Source organism: Lynx rufus, unplaced genomic scaffold (genome assembly GCF_022079265.1).
Source record: "Lynx rufus isolate CCGP_SWC_20201006 ecotype Redwood Valley unplaced genomic scaffold, mLynRuf1.p SCAF_3, whole genome shotgun sequence".
NCBI classification, from domain to species: Eukaryota; Metazoa; Chordata; class Mammalia; order Carnivora; family Felidae; genus Lynx; species Lynx rufus.
This window is the reverse complement of record NW_025814845.1, coordinates 194,576,067-194,588,228: the sequence shown is the minus strand read 5'-3', so window position 1 is coordinate 194,588,228 and position 12,162 is coordinate 194,576,067.

Sequence of the window (12,162 nt, the reverse complement as noted above, 5' to 3'; positions counted from 1 at the left end):
TGCTGCATCAGGCCAGCCTTGGCACACTCTTTGAGGGGTCTTCACAAGAGTGTGAACACCAGGAGGCGGGGACCGTTGGGGGGCATCTTCAAGATTGCCTGCAACAAGTACTATAGAAGGAAAACCTCTAGAGTTGAAGGAGACTTGAATCTGAAATTTCCAAGAGCTCAATTAAGGCTGGGTAAGAAAACATGCACATCTATTCGGCATAAAAGGCTTGAACACCAGATACCAAGTGAAAACCAAACAAGCCACAGTGTTAAACTTATTTATTACTACAAAGTGGAAACCTCATACCGGCCGGGGACTTATCTCCGCAAGAATCTAGAGCATTAACAGGGATGGGATCTACCCCCTAAAGAGAAGAGAGGACTGCAACTCTAAAGTTCTAGATCAAGCCACGACAGCCCATACCTCAGTAAAATAGAAAGTTGAGTTTAGAATGTAGACCATTCATCTCTCCCATGAGAAAAATAATTGAGAAAATACATTAACCGATAACCAAATAAAGTGCTCTACAGAGTTCGAGAGACGGGAAAATAAAGAAGAAAGGGAACAGAAGCATTGTGGCATGCGTTTTCAGGAGAATAAACAAGTGTCAAAGAAGGACTCCTGAGAGGGAAGCATAGAACATGGTGTATTTGGGTAACAGCCCCCAAATTTCTGTGGTTTTTGTACAATAAAAACCTAGTCCTCGCTTGACGATTCTAGTCGTCTTCACCTTGGGTGACTCTGCCAGATGGCTGACCTTGTGAGGCCTCTCAAATTTCAAAGCCACTTAAGTTTTGTGGTTCTGCCATCGTAAGACAAACGCTTTTCCGTGTTCTGGGAGCGGTAGAGAGAGGCTATAAAAAGCGCACAAAGCTTTTTGCTTACTCAGCTTAGAAATGATTCCCGTGACTTCTACATACATTTCCTTGGCCCAAACATGTTCCATGACCTCAGCTGAGTGCAGGGGAGCTGGGAAGTGAAATACAGGAAATAAAGGAGAAGTGTATATTGATGAGCCCTGATGTCACCCACCATGCTGTCAGGTGAGGTCCGCAAATGTGGGTAAGAAAGGAAGCGAACCATAGTCGTGGGGCACAGCGGGGAAATGCGAAGAGGTTAGAGAGAAAGTTCTTTGAAAGGTGTCATCTGGTTGGTAAAGGCAGGGGGTTATGTGTCTTAATTAAAGAAAGCAGTTTTTACCTGCCTTCATATAAAAGTGTGCTTCTCTAGGGGACAGCAGGGAAAACGACGCTGACAGCAAATGGAGTGAACGGTTGACATGGATTCTGTGGATGGTTCCCACAAAACTAAGACAGGAAATGACAGTATAAAATTAAACATAGAGCAAGGTGGAAAAATAAAAGTAATTATACAGGACATTAAATGAGATGTCAGCAAATCAAAACCCTCACATTAGAAGGGAAAACCTATAGGCTGGTTTCAGGAAACAAAGCTTGCAACAAGTGGGTCGAGAAATGCTGAAAATAGAGGCAACTGCAGGCAATTACAAAGCAAGTGAAGAGATTGGAGATATTAATATCAGACAGCATCATTCTTTATTAAACAAGGAGCTGAGATCATCATTGACACCATGCGTTGACTGTGCATACAAATCGGTGCCAGATGCTTCTGTTGAAGTTGTGTTCATTTTGGAAATGTTCTCATCCTAAGCAGCGTGACGTTCTGGTGTTTTCTTCAACTTGGTAGATGACTTGTTGGAGTATAAATATTTCCAGGATAGAAATAGACGGCTACTGATGACCAATATTTCAATTTATTTAAAGCTGCCAATGATAAGAAAGATCGTGAAGTTCTTTGTCAGACCTCTGGCTCTTGACCAGGACCTACAACGAACTCATCAGTCCAGTGACGAGACCCCGTACATCAGTGTAAGACACGGTACCCTTCCTCATTTCTCTGGTGTAGTTCAACTCTCTGGCACTTTCTGGGGCATGAGCTGAAATTCAGTCGTAACAACTTAGTTTCTAATTGAATTGGACTTTGTGTTGCACACAATGGTTCCAGGAGGCAAATGTATTGAAAACAGGAAACATTTAAATGAAACCCATTCCTTTAGACTGGGGCAGCTGAGAGTTTTTTTTTTTTTTTTTTTTTAAGATATTATCTCGAAAGTTCACTTGTTGGGTTTACTTGGCTATGGAAAAAACATCGCAGAGAATATGAAATTACATGGAAATGGCTGGTCTAATATAAACAGAAGTATGTGGTGCAGAATCTCACGAGGCCATGGGGGTTTGAAAGCTATTTTGTTGTTGGAAGGGAGGCTAATTCCACAGGCTGCCCACGAAAGGCTTGACGGGACACAAGACGGGCCCCAAGACGGAAAAGGTGCTGTCTGAAGTCCTGAAACTATACTTTATTTGCAGTAAACTTAAGGGCAGCAACCTAATCAGGCTCCTTTGGTGATAAAGAAAAAACTGGCAGACGGCACGAAGTATTTTTAAATGGAAGAGATAAATTAACCTTTGCACATTTTAGTCTAAGGGGCGCACGCAAAAAGGAACTAATGGCTAGAGAAACATTACAAGTTCACCCCGTAAGCCTGCTTGAAGCAAATAGCAGATGGGCACGGTGAGGGAAGCTGTCTCAGGAGTTGTCCTGAAAGGTTAAAATCCACAAAGACAAGTAAGAGAGAAAAACGAAACTTGAGCTCACTTCTGCAGCGGTCCTTCCTTTCAAATAGGACTATTGTTCACAACATTGTGTGCAGAAAAATACACGGAAGGCTGCCTGCAATAATGTTTTGAGTTCACTCGGTTACCTACAACTTATTAAACTTCTGTTTGGAAACTGTAAATGGCCTTGAAGCCTGAAAGGCCACTTCTGGTTCAAAGAGATCGGAGGCCACATTCCTGTTCCTTTATTATTATTTTTTATCCCGAATAGCATAAGCTTCTCATAGACATCATTCTGTGTTTAACCAGAGACATTATTTTGAAGTTTCCTAGGGATGAGCTTAGAGCCGCCCCTTAGGGGTTGAGGTGGGAAGAGGAGGGTCAGGAAATGGAAAAAGGATTAAGGAATTGCAAACATCTGGCTGGATGTTTTTGTTTGTTCTTAGTACTCAGGGATAGTCTCCCTGAAAAGTGAAAAGATGACTTTCTGAAACATCGTAGTTCATAGTTTGAAGCCTTTTAATAACACTTATGTCTATGTTGGTGACCCAAAGAATTGCTTTTTTCAAGCTTAGGCAATTATATGATCCAAACTTGGTTATCTCAGCATTGTAAATTACTAGAGGAAATGAACGGACACACGTTTACTCAGTGTTTTCTTCTGAAAGTAACCATGATACGTGGAAAATTAAGACAAAGTCTAAGAAAACTGAATGCTTTGGAAAGGCTCGGTCAAGGAGAGTCAGTTAAAAAAGGTTGTCCAATTTAATCTGAGCAAGTCAGCTACCAATGTTTGGCTACTATGAAATGTAGCAGAAGAAATTGTTTTCTTCAGACTATTTTGCAAGTGACTTTAATTTCTCAATCCTTGTTAATGGAATAAAAACTCCAAAACAAAGCATTGCAAGTATTGTATATGCAAGAAAACCAAGATCTAACTCCAAAGACAAGATCTTGTTCCTACAACAAAAGCCAAGTGAATTAGTAAACAGGCATATAAAAATGTATATTTAAAGCATGATTATATTGTTAATAATTTTCACTTTAACTTCTTAGACTAATCAATCATGAAGCATGAGTTCTGATTATCTGTGGTAAAACCCTTCCATCCCAAAAGATTCAGACACAAATTATACCATGGGCAGAGTTTAAAGACCCCTTTTATTTTAATGTCATTAATTTTAGACAATGAAAATTAAGTACCTCATACATTTCACACCTATTGCAGGGGGCAAGTGTAATTTGACAAAGAATCTGGATTGAGGTTTTGTTAACATTTTCATTCAGAGGGTGCCATTTTCCCCACACCTAATTCTCTTCCCACCCAAATGTTTTTTTTTTTTATATTCATGGAGATTTTGTATTTTTATCTGAAGACCAATAACCCAAAATGCCATTGAATTTTTTTTAATGTTTATTTATTTTTGAGTGAGAGAGGCAGAGTGTGAACAATGGAAGGGCAGAGAGAGAGAGAGAGAGAGAGAGAGACAGAATCTGAAGCAGGCTCCAAGCTCTGAGCTGTCAGCACAGAGCCCAACATGGGGCTCGAACCCACAAACTGTGAGATCATGACCTGAGCTGAAGTCGGATGCATCACCGACTGAGCCACCCAGGCGCTCCCAAAATGCCACTAAAGGGGAAGTCATTGTATATTTTTCTTAGTAGAAAGCATCTTCACAAAGATTCTTGAGCAGTCACCTGGTGGGTGACTGACAAGTCCTGGTTAATGCTATGACCGTCTTTGAAGCCCTTTCCAAGTTAAGGCATGCTTATCCTCAGCATGATGAAAAGGCAAATTGTAAGATGCGACTTCCTCGAGTGACTGTGTTCCCGTAAACATCACAGACTTAAGAGGAGTTGGGGACAAAATGCCACCTGCCTGGTGAGCAAGGCCTCCCTCACTTCTCTCAACTTAGTAACAAAATTCTTACGAAGACCCCTTCCCCAATCGCCCCACCCCCACCAAAAACAAAAACAAAAACAAAAAAACCTGACACCTGATACTTAGTGTCTGGGAGGAATTTGCCCAAACTAGAGGGTTGAAATAGAGTTCTTTTTTTTTTTTTTAATTTTTTTTTTTCAACGTTTATTTATTTTTGGGACAGAGAGAGACAGAGCATGAACGGGGGAGGGGCAGAGAGAGAGGGAGACACAGAATCAGAAACAGGCTCCAGGCTCTGAGCCATCATCAGCCCAGAGCCCGACGCGGGGCTCGAACCCCCGGACCGAGAGATCGTGACCTGGCTGAAGTCAGATCCTTAACCGACTGTGCCACCCAGGCGCCCCGAAATAGAGTTCTTAAAATGCTGATGATGGACTGGTCTTTTGCTTTCTTCAGTAAAGCATTCCAGTGGACCTGAGTAAAATCGACAGTCATGGTCCCTGCAAGGGACCGGGCAGCTCTCCTCTCCCTCGTGGGTGCAAGTTGTGACCTGGTGAGGCCAATACTCTCCTCTTCCAGACAGTGATCGTCTCTTAAGAGAGCATCCCTGTGACTTTCAGGAACTAAGAAAAGGGTTCAAAGAAGACAAATGAGGGATGCTTGCTCTGCCTACCAAAAATTCAAAATAATTTAGGCTAAAATGTCACAGCACTAATGAAAGAATCCAAAGCAGATAGATTTAAAAAAAGCAGATAGCCTTGGAAACAATCAATGATGCGTAAGAAAGTAACACATGTGTGGAAAAAGAATGCCACACACACAAGTCATGTGAAGAAATCATTCTTTAAAAGTATTGGTAAGGCAATTGGCTAAATGATTTGGGCAAAAGTTCAACCATACCCTAATATTTCTGTTGGTTTAAAAAGTTGAATTTTGTAAATGCCACTAAGGAACCAGTTGTTTCATAAAAAGATTTTTTTTTAAGATGGAATGATTGATATTTTATGTCATAGATTCTCTAGCAAACTTATTTTTAAGTTTGTCCCTCCCCCCCCACCTCTGGATAATTTTACTTCTTTATGCTGGACATTCTGCTACTCTAGGAATTTCATACCCTAGGAACACAGTGTGTCCAGGGTAATTATCATTGGTGTTATCATTCAAAGGAGCCTCTGAATGTATCTACCAAGAAATCAAAGTCATGGATGTGGAAGAGAAAAGAAGGATGATGGACTTGCCCATAGAGCATTGTCCCACATAGAGAAGAGAGACAGGTTCATATCCCAGCCTCAGTCTTACGGTGCCTTGTAGACATTCCTCCGTGATTAATGACACCATTTTCTCCATCATTGACATAGTTCTGAAATACCTTCTAATTACTGCAAAGAGAAGGGAGCTTTGCAGGAAGGACATGAAAAAAAGCAAATAAAGGTTTGACTCATGAAATTAAAAACTGTTTGCGCATAGAGACTTTATGAACTACTTAACAAAGCTAAAAGAAAACAAAAAATAGATGCACAAGTAGATAATCAAACTTTTGCTATTTGATTGCTGTTTTAAAAGTTCTTACAATTTGGTAGGTAGGGCAACCCAATAAAAACTGGCAAAGAGGAGGACTGTCACGGAGAAATAATACATGAAAGGATATTCGACCTCATGGTTGATCAAAAGAATTACAAATTAAACCAATTTAAGGTGCTTTTCACCCCCAGATTAGCTGAGATTCTTTTAAAGATAGTATTTGTGGGGTTGCAAGGAAACTTAGGTCTCTGGCAAAATTGTACAGAGAGAATCAAAGGACACATCTTTCTGGAGGAGTTTGTTGGGAATATATATCAAGTTGTCCAGAAGATGAATACACTTGACCCATAGATGTTACAGATAAGAAGGAAATAGAGCTAGGACACAGTGTGTAAAGAATTAGAGGTCAGGGACACCTGGGTGGCTCAGTCGGTTGAGTGTCCGACTTCGGCTCAGGTCATGATCTCTCAGTCTGTGAGTTCGAGCCCCGCATCGGGCTCTGTGCTGGCAGCTTAGAACCTGGAGCCTGCTTTGGATTCTGTGTCTCCCTCTCTCTCTGCCCCTCCCCTGCTCATGCTCTCTCTCTCTCTCTCTCTCTCTGTCAAAAATGAATAAACATTAAAAAAAATTTTAATAAGAATTAGAGGTCATAACTGTAATGGGGTGAAAATCATAAGCTAATTAAATAAGTGTTCAAATGTAATAGAGTAATTAGAGATTTTTGTTCAGCTGTAATATGCATTTATGCAAAATTGAGACCTTGTGAAGAAAAAGCGCACACAAACATTAAGCACTAAATGCGTGAAACAAATCTGTACAGGCCCTATGATCCCAGTTTTGTATATTCATGAATAGAGTCCTAAAACTATGTACAACACAACGTAATGATTAAGTTTGGATAGTATAACAGGCCACTTTAATGTTCTTACATGTATATATTTCTGAACGTTCTACTATAAACATGTAGTTTTTCCAGATATACAGAGACAGTAGACCAAATAGGTTATATTAGATGTTTAAATGCATTCTTATTTCATGTTATTCCTCCTCTTACATCTTCTATCCTGTTAAGTAAGATTTGTTCTTCAAAATCTAGAATTTGTTTTGTTTTGTTTTTTCCTCCTCTTTCCTACTTCTTCCCTTTCCACCTATATGTAGTACCTACCTAAAGCAGGTAGAGACTGATTCTCAAAGGAAAGATCTCATGGAACTTGACTACGCAAATCGATCTTTCCGCACAGGAGTAGACAAAGGTGGGGAAAAACGAAGTAGGTTTTCACCTTATGATGGGTCGAATTCTGGACTAGACACACACAGTGAGGAATTCAGTAAAAGTTTGAGTAGCCGCTCTTTGCACAATCCCCCGTCGGGGCCCTCGTATGCACTCCTGCATCCAGTCTATGCAGCACCCCCGACGGCGGCGTCGTTGAAGGAGTTGAGGCTTAGGTCACATGGCCCCACAGCCTCTGAGGTGCTCTTCTCACCTTCCCCAAAGGAACGTCCATCAGAACAGCCGATTTCAGTCGGTCTGGTTTTTGCATTTCATGCTGACAAAATGAGATCCGTGAAGGCGGGTGGCATTTAAAATGCAGTTTTAAAATACTGTTATTTCCTTGATGGAGATATTTTTTCAAGATGAGATGGCTTAGAATTTTGGATAGAGACCCAGCCCCCTTGAAACTTTGAAATCCAGCCTGCAAAATCCAGGATTTCCAGCCTGAAATCCACAAGGTTCTTGTGATCATCTAACCAAAATTTGGACGCATGCGTGTTTTAGTTCAAGACCAGGATGTGTAGGAGGAGCCATTTGACAAGAAGATCACGTGATTACAGTAAACTAAAAGCAGCGCCTGAAAGGTCAACTTTGTTAATAGTGTTTGGGGCTGGTTTATATTTTTTATGAACATTATAGGAAGTCCTGTTTTATTTTGCCTATTAGAATTTTTAATTCTGTGTGCACACGCTCTTTGCTCTGGTGTTTTTATAGTTTTATTTTTAAATTCTTACCCCCCCCCCCCGCCCCCTGCCCTTTCCCAAGCTCTTAGTATTTTACACTTTAACCTTTAACCCTTTTCAGCAAACTATGCTTTGAACCACATTGACCGAACCTTCTGTTGTCTATCTTTTATAAAAGGTACTCTGTATTTCAGTAGATCTCTATAAATTTCTTTTCTTTTGAAGAAAGAAAGAGTAAAAAATTTCAGATCTGCTAGAAATGGATGAAGATCCCCAAAATAGCTATTTCTGAGGGTATTTTTTTTCCAACAGCTGTTGAATAGTTATGTCTAATCTCATACGTAAGTTATATGGTGAGGGCATAGTGTTGCCTCCTTGGTTCAGTTTAAAGCACAGGAACATTATGCATTTCTCTGACATTTTCCAGATCATGCCTTTTAAAAATGCAGTAAGAATTCACTCATAGTTAATGTTTGAAAAGTGCTGATTTAAACTGAATTTCTCAGATTTATGAGTGAAGTGCATTTTCTTAACAATGAAGGAAATTCATACCAAAAGGGTGGGAGAAATTCTTAAGTTGAAATTTGAATACAAAGTTTACTTTCAACCTAATGTCATCGATACTTAGATGCTTTTAGGTTGTTTTTTTTTTCACATTTGTTGCCCTTTTCTGTATATATTTTTTAATTTTAAAAATTAAATTAAAATTGTCCTTCATTCCTGGAATATTTTTCTTGGTCTTTCAGAGCCTCTAGACTGTGTGTGCCTTTTGACATACTAAAGGCAAAGAGTTGGAATTGATATATTTGAAGTGCAAAGTCTCAGGACCTAATTTGACCATAAAGTGTGACTGAATTCCAAAACGCATGACGACACTGTCTTATATCATCACAAGTGGTGATAAATTAAGGTTTTAAAATTTGATATATGGCTGAATTCTGACATTCTCTTGTTTTGCTCTCTTAGAACTCTGTTGCAATTGGTAAATGAGGCTGAATTTCTGGAGACTTTAATTGTGATTAAAAAGGATTTAGCATTTGAAACTTCCAAAGATCATGGGAACGATTTAGGGATCATGCTTTATTTGCACATGAACGTACGTGGCCGTCTTGCCCAACAGTCAAGGAATTAAAGAAATTCTCTTTGCAATCAGCAACTGTGGCCTTGCTTTTTGGTCACCTATGGAATCCCAGCGCCGAAGGGGGTCGTGAGCTTGTAACTTTGGGAAAATCATGTACAGATTGCCACACTTAACTCTAGGGTTCCTTTTGCCAAGTTAACAACCGTAGTAGCGACGTGTGAAAGCAGCAGGCAGTTCAACATGAGCTCATTACAATAGGAGGCGTCTCGATGTGCCAACTATCTAGGCAGATAAATTTAAGACCCGTGTTCCCAGCAAAGTCCAGCTTAAACATACATGTATTTTATCATATTTACTTACGATTCAGTAGAGCTGTTGTTTGAAGACTCTCTCAGGTAGAGTTTCAAGTATAGCTTGTTGTTCTCGAACTAGTTATTTTCTCTGAAGGTCTTGCTTATTCTTCTCGTGTACCAACATCTAACCCTATTTGGGTATTCTGTCTTGAAATAGATACTTTTTGGTTTCAAAATGTTTGATTCCTGTTTCTTTCTTATCTCTTCCTTAGCAATTAAAATTCGCACACAAAGAAGAGTTATTAAGGGGGCGCCTGGGAGGCTCAGACTTCAGCTCAGGTCATGATCTCATGGTCAGGTCCGTGGGTTCAAGCCACACATTGGGCTCTGTACTCGACAGCTCGGAGCCTGGAGTCTGCTTCGGATTCTGTGTCTCCCTCTCTCTCTCTGCCCCTTCTCTGCTCACGCTCTACCTCTCTCTCCGTCTCTCTCAAAAATAAACAAACATTTTTTTTAAAAAAGGAGTTATTATGGAGTGAATTGTGTCCCCTCTAAATTCAGATGTTAAAGTCCTAACTCCCAGTGTTACTGCATTTGAAGATAAAACCTTTAAGATGGTAATTAAGGGTAAAAGAGGTCGTAAGAGTAGGGCTCTGATCTGATAAAGTTGGTGTCCTTAGAAAAAGAGACACCAGAGATCTCATTTCTCTCACATGTGCACAGAGGAAAGACCTTGCGGGCACAGTGAGAAAGAAACAAGGCAGCTGTCTTCAAGTTAGGAAGAGGTTTCGCCACAAACTTCTAGAAACAACATTGATGGTACCTTGATCTGGGACTTCCAGCTTCCAAAGCTGTGAGAAAATAAAATTTCTGTTGCCCAAGCTACCCACATGCTATTGTTACAGCAGCTGATCAGATTAAGCCGGGGCAAAGTTGTGTCAAATGGAGTTCGTACAGACCCCTGACAAAAATTAGGCATGTCTAGATACGGAAGCCTTCTCCCTGCAGATTTGAAGTCTTTGTAAAGCTAGTCTTCGTAAGGGAAGAGAGGGTCATGGTATACGGATTTGGTCCAAGAATAGTGCCTCCTGGCTGGAGGGAGGGGGCTGATTATAAATCCAGCCCAGAGGATGCTTTCACCCTGCTCAGGCTGCGTTGTGTTTGTGCTTTGGTCTAAGGCTGGCAGATAGGCAATTGAAAAAAAAAATCTAAACATTTCCCCATAAATCCTGTTTCAAGCATTCTTAAGGCTGGGGCACCTTTGCACGGGGGTTAAGAACTTGGTCCCTCTCCTGATGAGAGCGCCGTGACCTTGGTCGGTGTTCTGAGCGCACTTGTCCCCCGGTCCAGGAGAGGAGCCTTAATGCTCCAGGATTATTGGCACGTCAGCCACAGCTGCACCTGTGGGAGATGATGGCTTTGGCAGAGAGCGAGAGGTCGTTAAAGTAATTCGGTCACGTAAACCTCCTAGCGTAGGGCAGCGATTTGAAAAAAAGCACTTGTGAAGAGCCTTTTAAAAAAAAGAATGTTCCCCCCTCGATATCTTCCCGTGAAACAGACGAAAGCCTGGCTGCCCAGGACGTGGCGGACATACGCTGACGGTCACTGTGGAAGCGGGCGGGATGCCACCCCTCGTGATGGCCAGCCCGGGGTTTCTTAGGGACTCTGCCGCTCTGCTGCTCGTCCCCAGAAGAACCTTTAACGGTTCAGGGCTGCAGATTCGCTATCTGTAAGAACGAGAGGTCGATTTCTATCATCGCTAAAAACCTCTCCCAGGTCTAGCTCAAATTCCGGAACTATCTCGTTTGTTGAAGAGCACTTTCCCACCTCCACCATCTCTTCAGCTTAATGAGGCTGCAGATGGCCCAGAGCACAGGCAGTGTGTGTCCCCACGCCGTGGGGATCAAGGGGACTTTGATCGCCTGAGCCCTGGAAGGTGACTCGTGACGGGGGCAACAGCGCTTGTCTGCCTCTCTCACCCAGGGCGAGACGGTCTCATAACTTGTTGTTTAAAAAAGTTCACAAGGAGACTCTCAAGTTCTCTGAAATTCATGGAAAGACGCCTGCTTTAAGTGCAGAGATGAGGACATTCTTTGTTTCCCCAAGACCTCATCAAAAGCCACGCACCTCGATGTGAATGAGGTGGCATCAGGGTTTTGCCACGTGCACAAGTCAAGACGGACGTTCCTTGGTGCCAAGGATCCTGCGTCTTCTGCCAGGCTTTTCCCAGTGGAACTGTCACATCACCATGGTGGTATTCGTCGTGTTTACTCAGGTTTACACCATAATCCCAGACCTGCCCAACAGATAGTGTGACTTTGCCTCGGCCATTCTTGTTCCCCAATCGCAGAAGTTTTTCCTGCATGTGTCAGAAATCCACCCCACCTTCTTTCTCTGTCGCTGTCCCAGCAGGTCACATGAGACCTCTTCCTTTTTTTTTCTTAAAATACTAGTGTGTTTGGCTTTTTGTCTCTCCTTTTCTTTCCCTTTCCCTCTCTTTTATTAAAATTATTTATTTTGAGAGAGCGAGAGCACGACGAGGGGAAGGGTAGAGAGACAGAATCCCAAGCAGGCTCCGCAATGACCTACACAGGGCTTGATCTCACGAACCCTGAGATGATAACCTGAGCTGAAATCAAGAGTTGGACGCATAACCGACAGCCACCCAGGTGTCCCCATCATATCCATTTTAAGATAGCATCCCCTACTTTTGATATCAGTCTGTCCATCCAACGCTTGGGCTGGAATCGGAGGAGGCTGGGAATGTTGAGTCTGACGTCCCCACATCCTGTCTGATCCCTA